Source organism: Polypterus senegalus, chromosome 11 (genome assembly GCF_016835505.1).
Source record: "Polypterus senegalus isolate Bchr_013 chromosome 11, ASM1683550v1, whole genome shotgun sequence".
Classification (NCBI taxonomy): domain Eukaryota; kingdom Metazoa; phylum Chordata; class Cladistia; order Polypteriformes; family Polypteridae; genus Polypterus; species Polypterus senegalus.
This window is the reverse complement of record NC_053164.1, coordinates 154,607,598-154,629,545: the sequence shown is the minus strand read 5'-3', so window position 1 is coordinate 154,629,545 and position 21,948 is coordinate 154,607,598. Positions and strand designations below refer to the sequence as shown.

Sequence of the window (21,948 nt, the reverse complement as noted above, 5' to 3'; positions counted from 1 at the left end):
TGTTTAAATTTTGTTATGAAAATGTAATAATTATGTTCCCAGAAGAAAAATATTTATTTTCATTAGACATGGAGAATTGTATTTAATGTTGGTATATACAGGTCATTGCATTCTATTTTTAGTTACATTTTACAGTGTCCCAACTTTTTTGGAATTGGGGGAGGGGTATTATTTAAGATTTTGAAATTGGAGTTGGGCTAATTATTTAAGAGTATTTCTTGCATCACAACATTTTACAAGTAAGCTGAATGAATTCCATTCATACATTTTCTTTCTCTGTCCAAGTATGGAAATGATTCATGAAACCTGAGGTATCTGGTGCATTTCTGACTTCTGCACTTGGCCTTTACTTGCATTCCAGAGGACTATGTTCAGCTCTGTTGTCTGCTATTTTTATGTATTTGATTAAAATCTGCTTTCTTTTTGTAAGCAATTTTAGCTGCTAGTTTTTGAATAATAAGTAAAATTCTAGTAAATTGTAATGCTCAACAAAAATTTCAATAAGTTTTAATGTTAACTATTCCCTTTTGTGAGGAGCTAGAAAGTTATTTGGAAGAAAGAAAAAAAACAGTAAAAAGAAATGGAACTGCATTTAACAATACTGCAGGTTACACTGTCAATTGTTGAAAATAAGAAAATTAAGATACAAAATTTGAATTTTATTGCATCCCTATATTAAGTATGTTAACAAGAAGAATGATAACATGATGATTCAGAAATCCTCCTGCACTATTGAAATAAGTTTCTCACTCTCTTTAATTCATATATCTAATGTTACTTGTAATGTTTCCACAAAATATCCATCCCTGAAAAAATTGCATCCAGAAGCAATAATGAAGTAATCCAAGAAAGTTCAAAAATATTAACATGTAATAAACTTGAACTTAAATCAAAAGGAAATGTTATGAATGCCATGTCAAAGGCTTTCAACAAAATTAGCATCACTTCCAAAAAAAAAAAAAAATGCACTGCTGAAAATACAAATGATTGTTTTAAATGGGTTCAGCTGTCTGATCGTCATGTTGTTTCTTACCAGCATTAACAGATGAAATGAAACATTTATTCCTATTACAGAGCTCCATTTGGAAAAAAAATCAAAGATTTAGATGAATTTGATTTAGTCTGAAATCCTTTAGATTTTGACTCTAAGGGCATTCAAAAAAAATTGGAGCAAGTATTATACTATGGGATATTCTGTAGTGGAGTTTTAACCTGCAAAAAATTGTTAAGCTGTTAACTGGTCATTTTTTTAACTTTTATTCAGGTAAAACTTGTAGAGCATATACAACAATAAATAACGTCAAAGTCAATCTGGAAAAACACCAGAGAATTTTAGAAAATATCACTATATTTTTGATGAACTGCTTTAATTTAGAAGAAGTGATTAATTGAGGACCGAGAAGAAAGTCAGAAATGAAAGATCAGAATGTTTCTAGGTGCAGTAGTAGTACTGCAGGAATTGATTGAAAGTAGTGTTGGTTAATGTTTTTTTAAAAACTCAAAATACCCTATTTGAATAGTGATGAATAAATGGGTGTGGTAAATTAATGGATTAAATAGTTGAGAGGAAACAAAATAAAATATTCTTTATTTTGTACTTTTCTGCAGTGAGCTCTCCTGAACGATACAGAACTCTTGGTCTTCTCATATACCTTTTACAAACTGAGCCCTGATGGGTTAAGTAACTTGTTTAAGTTCTTACAGTTGGTGGTAGGAATTAAATGTGACTCTTTGGAAAAAACATAATAATTTACACTGAAGATTTTTTTTAATTGTTTCTTGTTCTCAAAAATTGTCTTCCACTTCTGTTTAACAAGTTAGGATGAAAATGGATGAAGAAGTTAAAAGATGTTATTCATGTTATTGTTATAAGCATTCAGAAGCTCAGTTTCAGCATTATGTAGGTAAATTAGTAATTGCCTCTATTTATGCTGATGTTGCTCGTCTTTTTAATAGTTGTAAAATTTTCTGATTGATTTCTAGAGGAAAGGTTTAAAGATTATGTGAAAACAAAAAAGGGAAAACAGGAAGTACAGAAATGGACAAAATTATCACAATTTTAAGTACTGTTTCCTTTATCTGAAGATTATCAATTTCTAAAAGTATAGCTTTGAAATCCACTGAGTGGAATGTCAGACTATTCTTTATACTAGCAACATGTTAAATATAGCTCCTTGCTTCATGATAAATTTCAGCTATACACGCATGATGTTTCTGCTTTTCATTTGAAGTCAGACACTTGTGTGTGCAAAGACAGAGAGAAATAATAAGCCTATAATATAGATTTTTTTTGCATAGAAATTTATTCTAGCACCATAGTTAATCAAACCCAAGCAAATGCAAAAATATGCAAGATTAAGCAAAACAGAAGCTTAAAAAGACATGTTGCTATAATCAAATCTTCCCTCACACAATCAGTTAATAGTGAAAAAGTGCACAAGTATTAAGATAATCTGAAAATCCAATACCTTCAAAATTACAGCTCATTAATTCTTGTTGAATACATAGCAGTATACCATAGGTACATGAAATTATACAAGAACTTTGCTCTGCTTCCTAAAAATAGCATTCAGTGTCCATCCATCCATCCATTTTCCAACCCGTTGAATCTGAACACAGGGTCACGGGGGTCGGTTGGAGCCAATCCCAGCCAACACAGGGCACAAAGCAGGAACCAATCCAGGGCAGGGCGCCAACCAACTGCAGAGCATTCAGTGTACCAAAGCAAATAAGGTACCATTCATTTAATTTCCTTAACCAATTACCATATTTCAAGGTCAGGTAGAAGCACAGAATATAGGGGGCAGTCAATAGAACACCAGTTCATTGTGAAGTGAAATCATTCAATTTCAAATTCAAATTTGTGTCACATATATAGAATAAAACATGCAAAATGACATCACTGTCTAGCACAATGATCAAAAAGTATAAGTCAAATGTGGACCTTACCTTGAAAGTCTGAATATTTCCTTTCCCAAATGGCACTTAACAAATGAAACAGTCAACAAATGTCCACAATGCGTAAATTTTGAAATGCCAATTAGTCTAGCAGCATTTTCTTGGCCTGTGGAAGAAAAAAAACACATGGATATGTGGAAACAAACCGACCCTACACAATGTGTCCCAGAAGTGCTGTAAGGTGAATATAAAATCTGTTATGTTACTGTTTGATCAATAAACAGCTCTTATACAAAAATGGCATTTCTGCTGGCTTAAAGGTATGTTGCTTTTTTTAGGCATAGAAAAACATACACTAGATTAAATAAAGGTTAAAGTTAAATATTAAAAATTACCACAAAAATATGTAAATAAATTTCAATTTTGGAAGTAACAGATGTGCTGAAAGAATTTTACCTGCAGTCTAAAGATATGAGGTCAATGGCAGTGCTGGAAATACTGTCCTAAAGTCTTGTCTCTATGAGGAAATGGAGTCTTGGTAGAAATGGGAAGTGGGATGCAAAATTCCAAATCCACTTTATTCAAGCAAATTGAAATACAGCCGTGAATGACAGAAAGGAGAGCTTTTATATCATTGCCAAAAAGAGGTCTATTAACTAGAGTATTATTTCATAACATTTGATGTTCAGGTTCCTCTTTTTTGCTTCTGGTGATATTAAAATCAGCTATCTTCAACTTATGACATGCTCATCACCCCCAGATGATTTGTGCCTGGTGATGCCGTTTTTCTGGCAACTGCAGTCTTGCTGGTCTAATGGGGTTTTATTCAGACTCAGTCATTGAATCTCTCACGTATTTAAGTTTTTTTCCATTTGCTAGCTTTGTTAATGCCTTAGCTTAATCTAGCATTTCTGTGTTATTTGATCCTGAAGTTCATTTTGTCTAACAATTTCACTTTTTTTAAGCCTGCTTGAAATTTTACATCAATACTTGTATTTTTTTAAATTGTAACTTCATCTTCTTTTTGTATTTGCTTAATTTTTCTACTTGAATAGTGATATTTTTATATTTTTATCATTATATGATCTTACTGTGTCTTCATCAGACATGTCAGAAGCAAAATAGTGGCGATTATTGAATATTGAGGTTTCCCAAGTATAAGATTTTTTTTCCTTATTACATGGACTCTCACCTAGGAGGAAGCCTAGGTACTGAAAACTTACTATGACCGTTTTGAGGCATTTGTCATGCCTAAGACGAATATGATATTCGCGAGATACAAGTTTAAGGAGAAGATGCAGGGTATAAATGAGACTTTTGATCACTTTGTAACGGAGTTAAAATTGCTGGTGAAGGACTGTGCGTATGCAAATGAAGATGAGGTGGTCAGGAATAGAATAGTGTTTGGCACAAACTCAGCGAAAGTGCGACAGAAACTTTTAAGTGCCGGGTCTGAGCTAACATTAAATAAAGCTGTGGACATCGCAAGATCGCATGAGATAGCACAAACACAGTTGAGGACCTTCGATGCATGTACTCTGAGCAGCTCATGTGAACTGACTGTGAACGCAGTACGCAGACAAGAAGCAAGAGCTCCAAAGAGCGCTGAACAAAACATGCATTACACAATTGAGAAGGCAGCAAAAGAATATGAAGCGAGTGACGCATACAAGCATATTCATAAGTGCAGCTACTTCGGAAACAAACCACACGGTGGAAAATGTCAATGTCCAGCTAAAGTTTGCAGGACTGGGAAAGGTAAACCCGTACATGCAGTGTGTGATGTCTCAGATAAAGAGGAAGACGAGCTGTTTATTGATTCAGTAAGAAAAGAACAACCCTCTGAAGCTGAAAAAGCCTTTGTAGACATATCACTAGGAAAGCAAGGTGTAAAGCTTAAGTTTAAATTAAGTTCATAGACACGTTGCCGCTAAATGTTTGCAGGCAAATCAACAACTTAATATCGGGAATGCCTGTTAAACATCTAAGATTTGCGAGTACTAATTCGATGAATTAAACCTGTTATCTTTACAATGGTTGACAAACACGGAATGTAACTTGAACACAACACATCCTCCAAATACAAACCTGATTCAAAGAAATAATGCTAATCAAATCCTTGATGACAGCAACACTCATAACTGTAACAAAACAATTACATTGACAATCATGTTACGTTATTTTTTAAATTCTTTTCTTTTTCATAACTTCTTTAACACACTACTTCTCCACTGCAAAGCGTGGGTATTTTGCTAGTTGTAAATATCATTGTAAAAATACAGTAGCTAATTTGTGATTTGGGAAAAAAAACACATGATCATAAGAAACAATTTTAGTCTGCCAAGGTTGTTTGGTTGGATAATAGTTCAATTGTAACTAATTTTACGAAAGCTAATAGATGTTTTTCTAGTTTAAAGATTTTTTTTTAGTTTTTAAATGTATTTTTTATGTTTTTAATTTATTAGGCCACTCCAAAGTCTTCATTTTGTTTTTCTTCAGCCATTCAGAGGTGGATTTGCTGGTGTGTTTTGGGTCATTGTCCTGTTGCAGCACCCAAGATCGCTTCAGCTTGAGTTGAGTTACAATTAGTTACAATTGAACTATTATCCAACCAAACAACCTTGGCAGACTAAAATTGTTTCTTATGATCATGTGTTTTTTTTCCCAAATCACAAATTAGCTACAGTGGTGTGAAAAACTATTTGCCCCCTTCCCGATTTCTTATTCTTTATTTAGTTGTAGTTTTTCAGCAATGAGCTTTAGGTTTGTCAGATTTTATTACTTTGTATTACACACCAGAATTGTCCACAAAGTCATAGTTTTGCAGGTGTAAAAATAATTTGTTTTTTAATTGTCAAATAGTATACTGTTCATAATATACAGTTTTACTGTATTTGATTGATAGAACACAGTTTTCTCCTAATAATGTGATAGTTTGAGGTTTAAAGTATTCTAAAAAATGCTAAAATCAAAAGAAAGTGTAATCTGATGTCTTATGCTACTTCAACCTGAAGCTAATCTAGAGAACAGCATGTACATTGATATGTCACATGACTTGAACTTGTGAAAATTTTGCTAAGGGGCTAATAACATCTCAATTTAGAATACCACATTCTCTAAGTAAGAGGGAAACAAGGCTATCCTGTTGGACTAGGTAGACAAAATTGGTTCTCATTTTTAAGCTTATTATATATACACTATTATGTGATAAGGCCTGAAGCAGGGGTGGACAACTGCGATTCTGGAGCGCCTCAGTCACAGCAGGTTTTTTTCAACTAAAATGAAGCAGAAAAATGTCACTTAAATAATAAGCACTTTATCAGGAATGAATGATTTCTCATGAAGCAATTGGGTTGGAACAAAAACTTGAAGTCAATTCCGCCCACCAGGACCATCGTTCCTCAGCCCTGGTTTAAAGGATCTGTGTCTTAAATTGAAAAAAAATAAAATGAAGTTAATTAGTAGTAAAAACTAGTCATAAATAGAGAATTTAGAGTTAAAACCTGTAGCCACTGTGGCTCTCTAGGATCGAATTTTTCCACCCCTGGCCTAAAGGGTAGATGGAGTTATAAGACAAATACTGCATTATACAGTATACTAGCTCAGACAATTTCAGTATAAACTCTGAATGGTTTATGAGTTCTGTATATGAAGTGAAAACTTATGTACATCTACCTAAAAATGATTTGATTATGCATTTGTTCTCGACCAGCCTCTATTCCTGAGGTATAGTATCAAAAGTGCGGTATGTGAATGGATGCTTATATTAGTGCAGTGCTGTGGTTATTGTAAATTAACTGGTGGTGGCAAACTACTCTGATAGCTTATTGAATTAAAGAAATACTAGCTAGTTGGGCAATGTCATATGCCTAAACTCACAGCTAATGGTATATCTTAAAGCAATCAGATGAACTGAAAAGAAAAATAGTTCTCTCCACTTTCTCCAACTACTCCATCCTATTTCCACTTTACATTCACCTTCCCTCATCAAATGAGACACTGGCTCAGCATTTTAGTGTTTCTCTGCTCTAACTTATACTGCATCAAGGTATCGTTGCAGAAGGTGAGAAAGAGTCAATAGGAGGAACAATAATTTGAACATTAAAAGCAATATTACAATATTATGAGAATTAATAAAAAAAATCTCAAACTCTGTAAAGAGCAAACCTAAGGATATGTTATTCTAAAAGATAATACAAAAAGTGATATAACTATTTAGAGAAAATGCTTTTACAAAAGTTATTTGGCATTAAGGAGAAAAGAAAACGAAAATCATGCACACACAACCACACAAAAGTAAAAAACTAACCTGTAGATATATATTATACATAAACATTATAAGTGTGTGGCATTTGTTGCTGACCCACCCTACAGAAGTGATACTGCTAAATTATTAAATAAATTAAGGAAACAAAAGATGAAAACATATCCCCTTTAAATTACAATAAAAATGTATTTGTTATAATGCACACATGCAAATTTTAAATTAAATCACATTCACAAACAGCATGGCCACAAAGAAAGCATACGCATTTTAATGAATCACATTTTTTATCTTGTTCCAATAAGCAGGATGTCAAAACAGTGTTGCTTGCTTTGCATTATGAGTTAAATATTTGAATTAGTGTGAGAGTTGTGAGAATGCATTTGCTTTGGGGGTCATGAAGGACGTGACTTTGTAGCCCTAAAGGTAGCCTCACATTTATATCCCATAACAATTTGTAATGGGTTTTACACAAAAGGCATCTGACAAAGAGTACCAGAACACGGACAGGAACATCACCAATATGTTTGCAAATAACCAACATAGATAGATAGATAGATAGATAGATAGATAGATAGATAGATAGATAGATAGATAGATAGATAGATAGATAGATAGATAGATAGATAGATAGATAGATAGATAGATAGATAGGATACTTTATTAATCCAGATGGAAATTTAGGTACCAGTAGCCAAGAATTATACCAAGTTAAATACAAACATTTAAGTTTACATTATACAAATAACAAATGCTATGCAGTGTGAAAGACACCGTGTAAAAGACACTGTGTCAGCTCCGACACAGACGAACAGGCAGACACCTGTGTCCAAAACACACACACGCTTATTTTCTTCCCAATCTTTAGCACAACAAAATGCACAGACCCACAATGCTCAGTCCTTTCTCAGCTTCTCTCTTTATTGCCACCTCTACTCCTCTCCTCCCAAGCTTCATCCTCTGCCTCCCAACTCCGGCACTCTGAATGGAGTGAGGCAACCTCTTTTATACTGCACCTGGAAGTGCTCCAGGTGCTCCCTGATTATCTTATGGCAGCACTTCTGGGTATGGTGGAAATGCTGCAGACCCAGGCTCCGGAGTTGTCCAGGCATCCCCTGTCGGTGGCCTAGGGCCCTAGCAGGGTTGAGGGGGGCTGCCCTCTTGTCTCTCAGGGGCGGTACTGCAGTTAACATGTCCTCTTCCCTGGTCCTCTTCTCAGCGGGGTGTCCCAACCGGGCAAGGATCCCGGTCGTCTGTCACAACAGATAATGCAATCACAAGCTGGTGCATACATTTAATGCCAGTGCAATGGGAACTGTGCAAATAAAACTATGCTACCAAAGTGGCAGATGGCACATGATATTAAAGTGGCAGACACTAAACTGACATGAATATTAAAGTAAAATTAAATAAAATAAAGTGACATAGCTTAAGCTGACAAGTAACATGTTTAAAGTGACATGTTCTAAAAAAGTAGTGAGCAAGAAATGAGATATCAGATGTAGTGCATAGATAATACAGCTAATATGGCTTATAGGCAGAGAGGTAACATCAGGCTCAGAGCTTAACCACCCCTCGCCCCTAATGGGAGGAGTTAAAGAGTCTAATGGCTCTAGGGACAAAAGATCTTTTGTACCTGTCCGTATTGCAGTTCTGTGATAGCAGCCTACCACTAAACAAATACTTCTGCTTAATTATGGTGGTGTTTTGTATGTTCATTATAGATAGCAGTTTGCATAATGTCCTCCTCTCTGCAACTGTCACCAGAGAGTCCATTTCCATACCAACCACAGATCCAGCTTGCCTGATCAGCTTGTTAATACATTCAGCATCTATCTTTTTCAAGCTATACCCCAGCACACCACAGCATAGGAAATAGTACTGTCAACCACCAACTGATAAAATAACTGCAGGAGATTCTTACATATGTTAAAGGAGTCCAACCTCCTCAAAAAAAGAGCCATCTTTGCCTCTTTCTGAACAAAGCCTTTATGTTCTCTGACCAGTCCAGTCTGTCCTTCAGCTGCACTCCAAGCTATTTATAGGTCTTGACCCACTCCACATCCATCCCTTCAATGGAGACAGCTCTCAGTAGTGGTCTAGACCTACAGTAGTCCACAAACATCTCCTTGGTTTTGGAAATGTTCAACAGCAGTTGGTTTGACTGACATCATCCCACAAAGTCATTCACCAGACACCTATACTTCTCCTCCTGTCCACTCATGACATACCCCATAATAGCAAAGTCATCTGAGAACTTCTGCATATGGCATATCCCTGAGTTTTGATTAAAGTTCAATCTGTACAGGGTAAAGAGAAATGGGGAAAGAACAGTCCCCTGTGGAGCTCCTGTGGTACTGATTACAGTATGTGATGTGCAGTTCCACAGTCTGACAAACTGAGGTCTACCAGTGAGGTAATCTGTAAACCAGTTCACCAGTTGTGAGTCCACTCTAAACCTGTACAGTTTGTCCATCAGTAGGATGGGCAGAATGGTGTTGAATGTGCTGTAAAAGTCAAAGAACATGATCCTAACAGCACTACATCCTTTGTTCAGATGCAAGTGGGTCTGGTAGAGAAGGCAGAGAATGGCATCATCCACACCCACCTTCTCTTGATAGGCAAACTGCAGGAGGTCTAGTGTGTGATTCACCTTTAGTCTGAGGAGATGAAGCAGTAGTCTTTCCAGGGTCTTTATAATATGGGATGTTAAGGCCACAGACCTAAAGTCATGGAGTTCATTGGATCACACTTTCTTGAGAACCGATATGAGACATGAGGTCTTCCACAGTGTAGGGACCCTCCCTAATTACAGGCTTAAGCTAAAGAAGTGCTGAAGTGGTTCTGCCCATTCATCAGCACAGGCCCTTAGAGGTTTGGGGCACACTTTATCTGGACTAGCTCCCATCCTAGGATGTAGACTCTTCAGATTTCCTCTAACCTGATCAGCTGTGATGGTGTGAGAAACAGGGGGTGGAAAAACAGGGGGGCTGTTAGCACCTTCTGACATACTGCAATGTTGGTGGGTGTAGAGGAATGCATGATCTGTGCTAGCAGCTTGGTGGTGGAGTGGATGAGCAGCTCTGAGGGAAAGGGTGGTGGTCAGTGAGTTAGTGGCAGTTAAGGCAGGGTTCTCAAACCAGTTGTAGAAGAGATTAAACTCATTCACTCTCTCCACCTGGTCCTCTGCTGGTCAGCTGTTCCTTTGCTTGTAGTCTATGATGGTCTTTATACCATCCCACACCTCTCTGTTGTTATTTTGCTACAACTTGGACTCTACCTTCTTCCTGTAGGACTCCTTAGCATTTCTTAGTCAAACCTTAAGTTCTTTCTGTACATTCCTCAGCTCTGCCTGGTCCTTGGTTTTGAAAACTGTCTTCTTCTTGTTAAGAAGGCTCTTAATATCACTGGTAATCTAAGGCTTATTATTAGCAAAGCAGTGTACAGTTTTAGCACAGACAACAGTGTCCATACAGAAGTTTAGACAGTCTGTCACACAGTTTGTATTCCCCTCAATATCCTCTCCATGTGGTTCCTGTAGAACACCCCAGTCAGTTGACTGAAAACGGTCACCAAGAGAATTTCCAGCTTTAGGAGATCATTTACTCAAGGATTGCGTAGTTGTGGGTTGTCTTGGAACTAGACGATTGTACTGATGCTGTAGGTAAACAAGATTATGATCAGATTTACTGAGTTGGGGGAGGGGGGTATCATGGTAAGCATCCTTCACATTTGGATACAGACGGTCATTTGTCTTGTTCTTTCTGGTAGGACAATGAACATACTGAAAGAAGGATGTTAGAGTCGAGTCCAGTGTAATGTGATTGAAGATGCCAGAAATGGCAATGAAAGACTCTGGGCGTTGCATCTGGAGCCTCACAATTGTTGCGACTATGACGTCACATGCGGTCCCTGCGTCTGTCCCTGGATGAACATAAACAACTACAATGGCATGGGAAAACTCCCTGGACATGTCATATGGATGGACACTCACCGCTAACAGTTTAATGTCCCAACAGTAGATTATTTTCTTAACTGTTACATGTCCTGGGTTACACCATCTGATGTTAATAAACAGTACAAGTCCCCCCCCTGTTGGCTCTTTAGATTGTGAACCCTAGAATGTCCACGATAGCATTGGGAATGTTGCTGGTCAGACACAACAAACTGCACTCACAATAGACCCAATGGTTTTTAATTAGTTCTGCTAGCTTATCCGTCTTCTTGACCCTTGAGGTTATAGTCCCCATTGCCACCAATGGAAAATATCGTTTATATTGCATCCCCGATACCTGTGTCTCAGTTCTTCCAGAATGCTCTGCACTCCGCCAGTGCATCTCTTAGTTCTGAGTGCGAGCAGCTCTTCCTTCATGTAAACATAGTTCCTGATGCTCAATTTCATTGTAAAAAGATCTGCATCCATAATAAACTTAAACAAAAGCACTACACACAGTAAACAGTCAAGGTAAAACTATATGCTATAAGTAAACAAAAGAAAGAAAAGCATAATAAAGTAGGCGGTGCTACTGATTAGGTTGCCACTTGCGTCGGCGCCTGATCATCATTCACAGCAATTTGATAAAGTAATGCACAAGACTGAATGCCGCGGTTGATTATTGGGTGGGTCCATCTATGTTGGGCTTTATCTATACTAATAAAAAGCAAGCCCTCACTGACTGACTCACTCACTCACTCGTCACTAATTCTCCAACTTCCCGTGTAGGTAGGCAGCCTCATTCCTTACAGCTTACTTACAAAAGTTAGGCAGGTTTCATTTCGAAGTTCTACACGTAATGATCTTAACTGGAACCTACTTATGTACATATATACCGGCCATAGCCTGCAGCTCGGTTGCCGTGTGAGACGGAGTTGCGTCCCTAATCGTCACACTTCCCATGTAATTGAGTGCCTGCCCACATAAGGCCGTCCATCAGCGGCAATCCAATAGAAACACTCTACTTCTAAATATTCGTGGGTGAAGGACTGTAGCAAGTGACGCATACAAGCATATTCATAAGTGCAGCTACTGCAGAAACAAAGCACAGTGTAAACCTTAAGTTTAAATTAAGTTCACAGACACGCTGCCGCTGGCGTTTGTCATGCCTACGACGAATACGATATTCGTGAGATACAAGTTTAATGAGAAGACACATTGCCGGGTCAGAGCTAATATCGCAACATCGCACGAGATAGCACAATCACAGCTGAGAATCTTCGATGCACGTACTCCGAGCAGCTCACGTGAACTGACTGTGAATGCAGTACGCAGACAGAAAGCAACAGCTCCAAAGAGCGCTGAACAAAAAACGCACTACACAATTGAGATGGCAGCAAAAGAATATGAAGTGAGTGGCGCATACAAGCATATTCAAAAGTGCAGCTACTGCGGAAACAAAGCACACGGTGGAAAAAGTCAATGTCCAGCTAAGGGAAGACAGTGTAAAAAAAACCTGTGCATGCAGTGTGTGATTTCTCAAATAAAGAGGAAGACGAGCTGTTTATTGATGCAGTAAGAAAGGAATCGATGAATGAAACCTGTTATCTTTACAACGGTTGACAAACACAGAATGTAACTTGAACACAACACATCCTCCAAATACGAACCTGATTAAAAGAAATAATGATAATCAAATCCTTGATGACAGCAACATTCATAACAGTCACAAAACAATTACATTGACAATCATGTTACGTTATTTTTAAAATGTTTCCTTTTCTTTTTCATTACTTCTTTAACACACTACTTCTCAGCTGCGAAGCGCGGGTATTTTGCTAGTAATACTATAAATAAGAATAATTTCCTTATATAATAGTACATTAACATATTTAACACAATTGCTATTCCATGTTTCTAAACATTTTTAAGTTGAGAAGGCTGTAGAAGGTGGACAATCAGTAATGAGAACTGATCAGTTCTAAAAAAATTTTTGTTAACCAAAAAGATGTTTGCCTTTTATATTCAAAGTAGAAACTTGTTGCTGATAGACAATCAGGTCAGGTCAGGTTGGGGAGCATGCACTGGTACAGCGCGTTGCCACACCCACCACACAGTGAAACAGCGGCCCAGTCCCACACTCCGGAAATGACCATCTATCTGCCGCAGCCAAGTGTTACGTGGGCATTCCCCTTGGCCAGGTCCAGCCACTCGGGTCCTCACAATGCAGGTAATGTGCCTCATTCGGGACTCCGTGAGAAACCAGTCATTCAACACAAAGTCAAACCAGTGGTACCCAATAATTCTCCAAAGAGACACAGTATCAAAGGAGTCCAGTCTTCGTCTCAGGTCACTGGATAGTGTCCATGTCTCATAGCCATATATAGGAAGTACCAGGACTCTAAAGACTTGGACCTTCATGCTTTTGCATAGATATTGGGAGTGCCACACACCCCTCCCCAGTGACCTCATGACCCCCCATGCTCTCCCAATCCATCTGATTTTATAGGAAGAATCACCAGAGACATGAATGTCATTGCCAAGGTAAGTAAACCTCTCGACAAGGTCAACACTCTCAATATAGACAGTCACACTGTTGATGGCTGGGCCTAAGAGGTCAGTAAAGGCCCAGATCTTGGTATTTATCCAGGACACTCGCAAGCCCAGACACTCAGACTCCTCACTCAGTCTCTCAAGAGCCCCGATCAGAGCCTCCATGGACTCCACGAAGATCACAGAATCATCAATAAAGTTGAAGATCACTGAATCTCTCTTCACCAAGAGATGCCTCACAGCTGTTGGACCCCATTACCTTGCCCAACAGCCAGTCCATGCAAGCATGGAACACAGTCGGAGTAATAACACATCCCTAATGAACCCCAGAATCAACTGGGAAAAACGCAGAGGTACAGGCCAGCCATGATATCCAGCAACCGAAATCTCAGGATGTCCCACAGGGCAGCTCGATCAACTGAGTCAAACACTTTACAAAAATCAACAAAGGCTGCAAAGAAGCTCTGCCAATAATCATGTTTGCGCTCCATGAGAACCCTCACTGCCTGAATGCGGTATTCTTCTTAGGAATAAAGCCAGATTGCTCCAGTCACTGGTAGGTGATCAAGTGATCATGGATCCTATTGAGGATGACCCTAGCAAGGACCTTACCTGACACCGAGAGCAGTGTTATCCACCTGCAGTTGCCGCAATCTAGGCGATCACCATAACAACAAATCCTGTTTTCCAGTCAGTTGGGATGATAGATAGGCAATCAGAAGAACAAAGAGGGAAAATTAGAAACTCAGAGCAGAACATAAGAACTTACATAAAGAAGGCAAAAATGGGAAGATGGGACCGAACCAAAACAAATTTTTAAAAAAATTATTAGTTTTGAGGGGGGCATCAGTGGCAGTAGGGGTCAGGAACAAATCAGCCTTCATGGAGTTAGATCTAACCTGTGGATATTTAATAAAAATAAATTGTTGGTTGGGATTTTGGAACAGTATAATGCTGTTCCATTTGTTGGAGCCAAAGTTTGAAATTTCAAATAACCAATCTCAAATGCGAGCAAGGCTACTTGTTTACAGTGCACCCAGAATCCTATCTCGCTTAAAGTCAGAAACACAAATCAGACCAAATCGGTAGTACAATGATGTACTTTCATCAAAAATGTCCTCATTTTAGGATGAGGGTGGGTCTGAAATCGTAACTCCACCCATGTATGTGCACAGCAATCCCCCTGAGTTCCGTCTCTGCCTTGTCCTGCAACCTGCAGCAAGGGCTAATTGCTTTCATCAGGTGATGAAGATGATGACACCCTCCCTGCAGCTCTGTAGCCTCCAAGATTTAAAAAAAGTAAGATGCCCTGTCAGTTTTAACTGTTAAGAACAAAATATTTAACATGTCATATGTTTCATTTCTATTTGTTTTTACCTGGAATAGTTCATAACAAAGATATCATCACAAAACTTGCTAACTTGTCATTTTTAACAATTGTATCAATTGTTAAGGGATGTTAACTAGCGAGCTGGCACGGCTAATGATGATGTCATCAGGCTGGGTCAGCACGGGCTTGCTTCGGTGTATTTGTTGCAGCAGTTTATAACACGACCAGCTTTGAACTAATTGCCCGACTACTGTTGTTATTAACTTGTGAAACATGGTGTCAGAAGTTTAACCATGGCTCCGAAGATTAAAAAAACGCACCGCTTTTCTTTTGCATCCTAAACACAGACAAGGGCTGCGCCGCTTCAAATCAATTCAAGTTAGTAGTCGCAGATATCCGCGGATATGGCAACACACATTCCGCCTCCTACTGCATTGAAAATGAGTGGCGACCTGGGCACAAACTGGGATGTTTTCAGGTAAGAGTTTGAAGATTATGCCATTGCTATCGAGCTTAATAGGAAGGACGCCGCAATTGAAGCGGCTATGTTGCGGAGTATCAGACATGTGCAGACATGTGTACAAGTACAACTTGAACCTTTCAACAGCGGACCAGTCCAATGTAACGGCTATTCTAAATGCACTGGAGGGACACTTTAAACCTACAAAGAACGTGATTTATGAACGCTATGTATTTGGGAGTTGCAAGCAGGAGGAAGGGGAGCCATTTGACAGTTTTCTTACACTGTTAAAAGAAAAATCCGCCACCTGTGAGTATGGAGCATTAAGAGACAAATTTGTTCGCGATAAAATTGTGCTAGGTATAGCAAATGAAGCAACCCGCAGACGGTTATTACGAGAGAGAGATCTCACCCTGGCCATGGTCGTGGAGACATGTCGATCAGCAGAGCTCACTGACATGAGACTTAGGTCGATGGAGTTGGATAAACCTTCCATGGATAGTGTTAATGCCACCTCGAAGCGAATTACTAGGAGGTCACCACCCATCACCGCAGCAAAGCAGGCAAGTCAGTTTTCCGGTTCAGATACAGATCGACCGACATGCAAAATTCAGATTTAAAGTCTGGGACTTCGTCAACTTTCAGTCAATCGGAAGGAAATGGCAAGGCAGAGCAACACAAGGAGGAGGAGCAGTCATCTCCTGCAATAGCAACAACACCCTCTGTTCACGACTCCTGTGCTGATGTTAGTGATGCCACCCCTGCACAACATACCACCATCATCTCACGCTTTGGTCGGGTGTCCAGGCCTCCCAACAGACTCAATTTGTGATGTACCCCTTGTTCTTGAAGTTGTTTCTCAGTAATTTGTTTTGTTCCTACTCATGTGTTATTGTTGCTATTAGGCCTACCTTGTTTAAAAAAAAAAATAAATAATAAATAATAATAATAGCTTTACTTGGCATCAATGGTAATTCTAGTTATACACTTGATGGCCAATTTCGTTCAGAAGGGAAAGATGTTAAGGGATGTTAACTAGCGGGCTGGCGCGGCTAATGATGATGTCATCAGGTTGGGTCAGCACAGGCTTGCTTTGGTGTATTTGTTGCAGCAGTTTATAACACAACCAGCTTTGAACTAATTGCCCGACTACTGTCGTTATTAACTTGTGAAACTTCAATCAGGGCCATAAAAATACAGTATATTTTTTTAACATCAAATTAATGCTTTATGCAATGTTACTATGGAGCCATCATGAAAAAAAAAAAACATGATTTTTTAAAAAATTTATAATATGATCATACAGACAAATGCGCAACATTGCTCTACTCATAAGCAGCAAAAGAAAGCAAGAATTTTTACATTGCTGTTTATTATTGCACTACAGATGTATTTTTACAGTAGTTTCCAAAAAGATTCCAATTAAGTGTACAGCTGCATGAGTATACTTGTAGCAATAAAAAATTTATAATACTTGTGGAGGTTCCAAATCCATGAATATTTTTGACAGTATGTTTTATCAGATCTTTTTTTTTTCAAATTATATTACAATAATTTCAAACTCAAATAATAACATTTAATGCACAATGTAATTTTATTGGCTCTGGCCTCTGCAAATTAAAAAAAATTACCTAGGCTGGATTAATATATATGTTTATGTTTTTAATATATTATGCTGCTGAGGACAGACAAAGAGTGCTGAGGAAAGAGAACATGCTATCTGTATATGTAGGGTGTCTATGTAGGGGCAATTCTTAATGGCTTGCTTTTACTTTGTAGTATTTATAGGCACATCACATTTCTTTGTCACTTCTAAAAGAATATTCATGAATTCAGAAGTATAGAATTTGGTATAGGACAATTAACATTTCAAAGAGATCTTCATATATAGCCTAAAAATGCAATATACTTATGAAGCTGAATTATCATCTACAGGCTTCAACTTTTTCCATTGTGTTTCTCTTTCTCTCTAGAGTTTTTGTTTGCTGCGTTATGCTGTGTTGTAACCGCACATGTTTCCAGAAACCTCTTACCAACTATGGGTCCTGTCATATATAGTAATTAAAAGGAACACAGTGTATTCACCGAGGTCCTCATGTATAAACGGTGCATACGCAGAAAAATGTTGCGTATGCCCATTTCCACAGTCACATCGCAATGTATAAAAACTAAACTTGGTGTAAAGCCACGCGCATTTTCACACTAGCTCAATCCCTGGCATATGCAAGTTCTCTGCTCGGTTTTGCAAACTGGCAGCAGCCAGCGTCAAAGCAGTGCTTTTGTTTCAGTGTGGTTACCCTTTCTTTTTTAAATCCATATCCTGACATGGCTTTATCAAATACACTGAAATTAACCGCATAGTCTTAATTAGTTTAATGCATCTGATTATAATTAACCTGTAACAATATAATGGTCAAAGGAATGGCCAAACTACCAAATACCATAGCTGCTTTAGCGTTGTTCCTCTTACTGCACCACTGTATCTGACTGTGGAATCACAGCTTTCAAGCAGCTGATTGGAAAGAGAATTATCGGGATACAGCATCAAACACACGCTGCCTCAGCTATGCGCTATTTGAACTGCACCCATACTGCAAACGCTTCAAAGCCTTTCCTGTAGAGACTTCGCGGTTTAGAAACAGTTTCATCCCAAGAATTATAAATGCACTCAATCAGTCCATCAAGTACTCCTTATAGAACTGTTTGTACCTATAAGTACAATTACCTCACTGTAAACTTGTGATACAGTTATAATATTGCACAACCTGAGCTACTTTATTAAGCGCGTATTTACATATGATGATATCATTTTTAAGATGAAATGCAGCAAAATATGTTTTTTACATTATACAGATAAAATTTTAACATCATTTAAATAATGTATATTGTTAATAATTAAACATGTGAGGACACGGTGTCGCAGTGCTAGTGACGAGCTGGTGACTTGTTCAGGGATTGTTCCTGCCTTGTGCTGTATTCTTGCTGGGGCTGTCGTGACACTGGATGGATAGATGGATAGAATAATTAAACATGTACTATGAAGATATTTCAATGTTCTTTAAAAGTTCTAAAGAATCAGCATTCTAAGCTTACAGAGGCTTGACATCTATAGAGCTGATTGTGTGAAGGTTAGTACGTTTGAAAGAGACAGTACTGCTGCAATAAATTATTTCATCGAAGGTCACCCACGGTGCAGCAAGCATCATGCGTGAGGCAGGAACAATCTCTGGACGGGGCGCCATTTCATCACTATCACTGCGCCACCGTGTTCCCATGTTTAATAACATCCTTTAATTCCCATCATCATGAAAATTATATCAAGTATACTTCTCAGTATTTAATTTATTCAGAGAGCTGTAATATCATGAATATAATGGATTCTGTGTCCTGGAGTAAGAGAAAGCTCATTTAAGAAGCACGCATAGTGATTCAAACACATAGAGCACATAGAACTATACATACAATACAAATCATTTAACGTGCTACTTTAGTTACGATGGGATTTGAGAAACTAGTAAATTAAATGATTTTAAGATAAAGTTTATGATGCTCTTCTTTAATGCCAAAATAAACTACGTGATTAAAGTGGAAATTTCGAGATTAAAGTTGACATTTCGTGCTTTTTTTGCCACTGTGTGCCTATTTTTTGGCTTTTCTCTGTACCCTAATAAGCTTTCATATGACTCTCAGATGGTGGGCTACGACTCGCCTTTTCACGGCAACTTTGATATCTGACAACTTCTTTTTTATTTCGGGCACTGTGCGACTTTGTGAACTTGAACTTTCAAGACACTTTATGTCACTCGATCAACTTCCCTTTGTTGTTTATACCACTGTTTAAACCAACAAACAGTATGTTTTTCCTTGCCTCCACTTGGTATTCGCTGAAATTCTTCTATTTTCCCCATGATACAGAGGCCTATCTTACAGACAATGCACTTCAAAAAAAAACCTTACAGGACTTTCTCTAGTGATTGTTATCTTATCTCTACATTTTATTAGTTCATTGTTCTCTTCTTTCAGGGTTAATTCATCTCAGGTGTATTCATTTTGCTAACGTTTGAACAAAAAGGTTGTTATGATGAAAGAAAAAAATCACCTTGCTGTCCCAATGTAAGCAAGAGTATTTTTCAGTTTCTTTGTTACACCTTGCCTGATGAAGGTGCCTTAGCTACCTCGAAAGCTTGCATTTGTAATCTATTTAGTTAGCCAATAAAAGGTGTAATTTCACCCTACTTTCTCCCCCATGATTTTGCCATTGTCTTTTCACAGAAAGCTGAGCTTAAGGGCTATTTATATTGATTTGCATATTCAAAGAGGTGTAATTCTGGGAGGAGTTGGGGAGTGGCAGCAGGCAAATGCATTACTTTTCACACTGACTGGGATTTATGCAGCGGAAGAACGTAGAAGTTGACGTACGCATAGATTCATGCATCTGGATTTTTTTGTGTGTACGCACATTTCCGCTTTTGTCCGTATGCCATGTTTTAGTGTGAACTCTACGCACGGTGTTATGCACGAGGCCCCAAGTGTTTTACAGCAACTTCGGGGAAGTGATTAAAGGATGGACTAAAGGTGGGGCAAGTATAAAAAGGGAAGAACATGTTGTTACGCCGCATTTGGCTCACAATCGAGTGCATGTATTATAATGTATTGCAGTTTGCTATTAAAAGGTTATTGAAGTTCATCGAAGTCTCCATGGACATTTCACAGGCTCACTGACTGCATAAAAATGAAAATATCCAGTTGAACCAGAGTATGTTCAGATTTGTTATATTAATAGGTTAAATAATTATGAAATTAGACATTCTCTACTTTTGTTTAGAATTTCATACAATTTTACTTACATTTTTACTTTTTTATTCATTGCCAGTGAGTTTACTCATCAGTAATTAACTAATTACATTGTTTTCATTATATTATTTTAATGTTAAAATCTAGAATTAACCCATGTTCTTAATATGCAGTTATGCTTTAGTCAGTAATATTCCTCTGTCCATCCATTTTTTAACCCACTTTTCCAAAACAGTAATCTTTGGTAATGGATAATTTAGAGTTGAAAACACACGAGTCGTCTTCAAACGCATTTTGTTGGATGAAGAATTACATTTTTTTACTAATGTATGAATATATAAATCAAAACCTCACTACTTACAAGTTGCCCTGCCAAGTGTCTGCCACTGAGTATTACTTAAAAATTACCCACAAAGAGGTCATTCACTGCTTTTTAGGAGATTTCTAAAATACTACTTGCATTACTTGGCTTTGCTTTGGAAGTTTCATAAGACAGTGAATGCCAGTTATAGTGCTGTCTGCTAATCTGGTGTATTAGGAGTACTATGTATCTAAGTGCTTTTATTTTTTTATTTTGCCAGTGGCCAATATTATTGGTATAGTGGTTAAAACTTTGGACCTGGTACTTCAAACTCTGAGCCTGTGAATTCAAATCCAGCTACTGACACTTTGTGATCATGAGCAAGTCACTTCACCTGCCAGTGCCTTCATTTGGAAAAACAAAAGTAATGTAACCAACTATATCTCAAATGTTGTAAGTTTCCTTGGATAAATGCATCAATCAAGTAATAATAATATTAGGTAACTGGAGCTGCATGGCCTTTTAGTCTATTCTGCTGCATCCTTCATTCCATCATGCTGACAATGCAACACAGAGCATGTTAATTATCATAGTATTTGTAAATATAAACAAATAAAAAAATACATGTTGGCTAATTTTATTTTTCTATAATGTCATCAAAGTTCAATAAAATCTGATTTGTGAGGTACTTGGTTTATCTATTATAGGGGCTTTTACCCCCAATTATTGACATATTGAAATGTCCATTTTTAGCAGATACCTACTGATCTAGATGTGTCATACTGCCAAATTCCAGTATTTTTTCTCAAATTAGGAAATCATGTTTTGGTTGATGAGTGAGTGAGTGAGTCCCAGGGCTTCAGCGGCTCACCACAAAAAAGCAAATCATAGCTGATCGCGGTCGCGCTATAAGAGCTGTCATTGAAGGGTCATATGCAAGGAACATTATAAATACAGAGAACAGTATTACTTTGCCACTAACCTGGCCACAACCCTGCCCGGATTGCTGTGTCTGTGTATGGGAGAGTGATAGGTTTGCTGTGTCTCCCAGCACAGTCTCAAGGGCATGGAGGAGATTCCAGGAGACAGGCAGTTACTCTAGAAGAGTTGGACAGGGCCACCTTCCTCTTGTGTTAGGGTCAGCACCGACCCGTTTTACTTTTTAAATGCATAAAACTACGACCAAATTTTGTTTATTGCATCAAGGCTTTTTGACTTTGTCAGGAATCTATATTTAATTAAAATAAAACCAAAAAAAAATTGTACTAAATTATAAAATGCTCTGGTGAAAATTATTACCTTTGTGTTGGTGTTATAATTTAAGGTTATAAAACAATTGTTAGGGTCAAAACAAAAATCATAAACACACTTTGAGGGGCTTCTCTCTTTGCCTGTGTGTCTCCTTACCTGAACA

General features: G+C 37.9%; 1 protein-coding gene across 4 annotated transcripts in view; it reads right to left on the bottom strand.

Annotated features, from left to right (window-relative positions):
* Positions 1-21,948, bottom strand: part of chrm2a (cholinergic receptor, muscarinic 2a) — a 656,161-nt gene that overhangs the window by 465,874 nt on the left and 168,339 nt on the right. For all 4 annotated transcript variants that reach the window (XM_039769949.1, XM_039769951.1, XM_039769952.1 and 1 more), the window contains exon 2: positions 2,950-3,064. The gene's annotated coding sequence lies outside the window, so the exon portion shown is untranslated. The remainder of the gene's footprint in view (positions 1-2,949; positions 3,065-21,948) is intronic.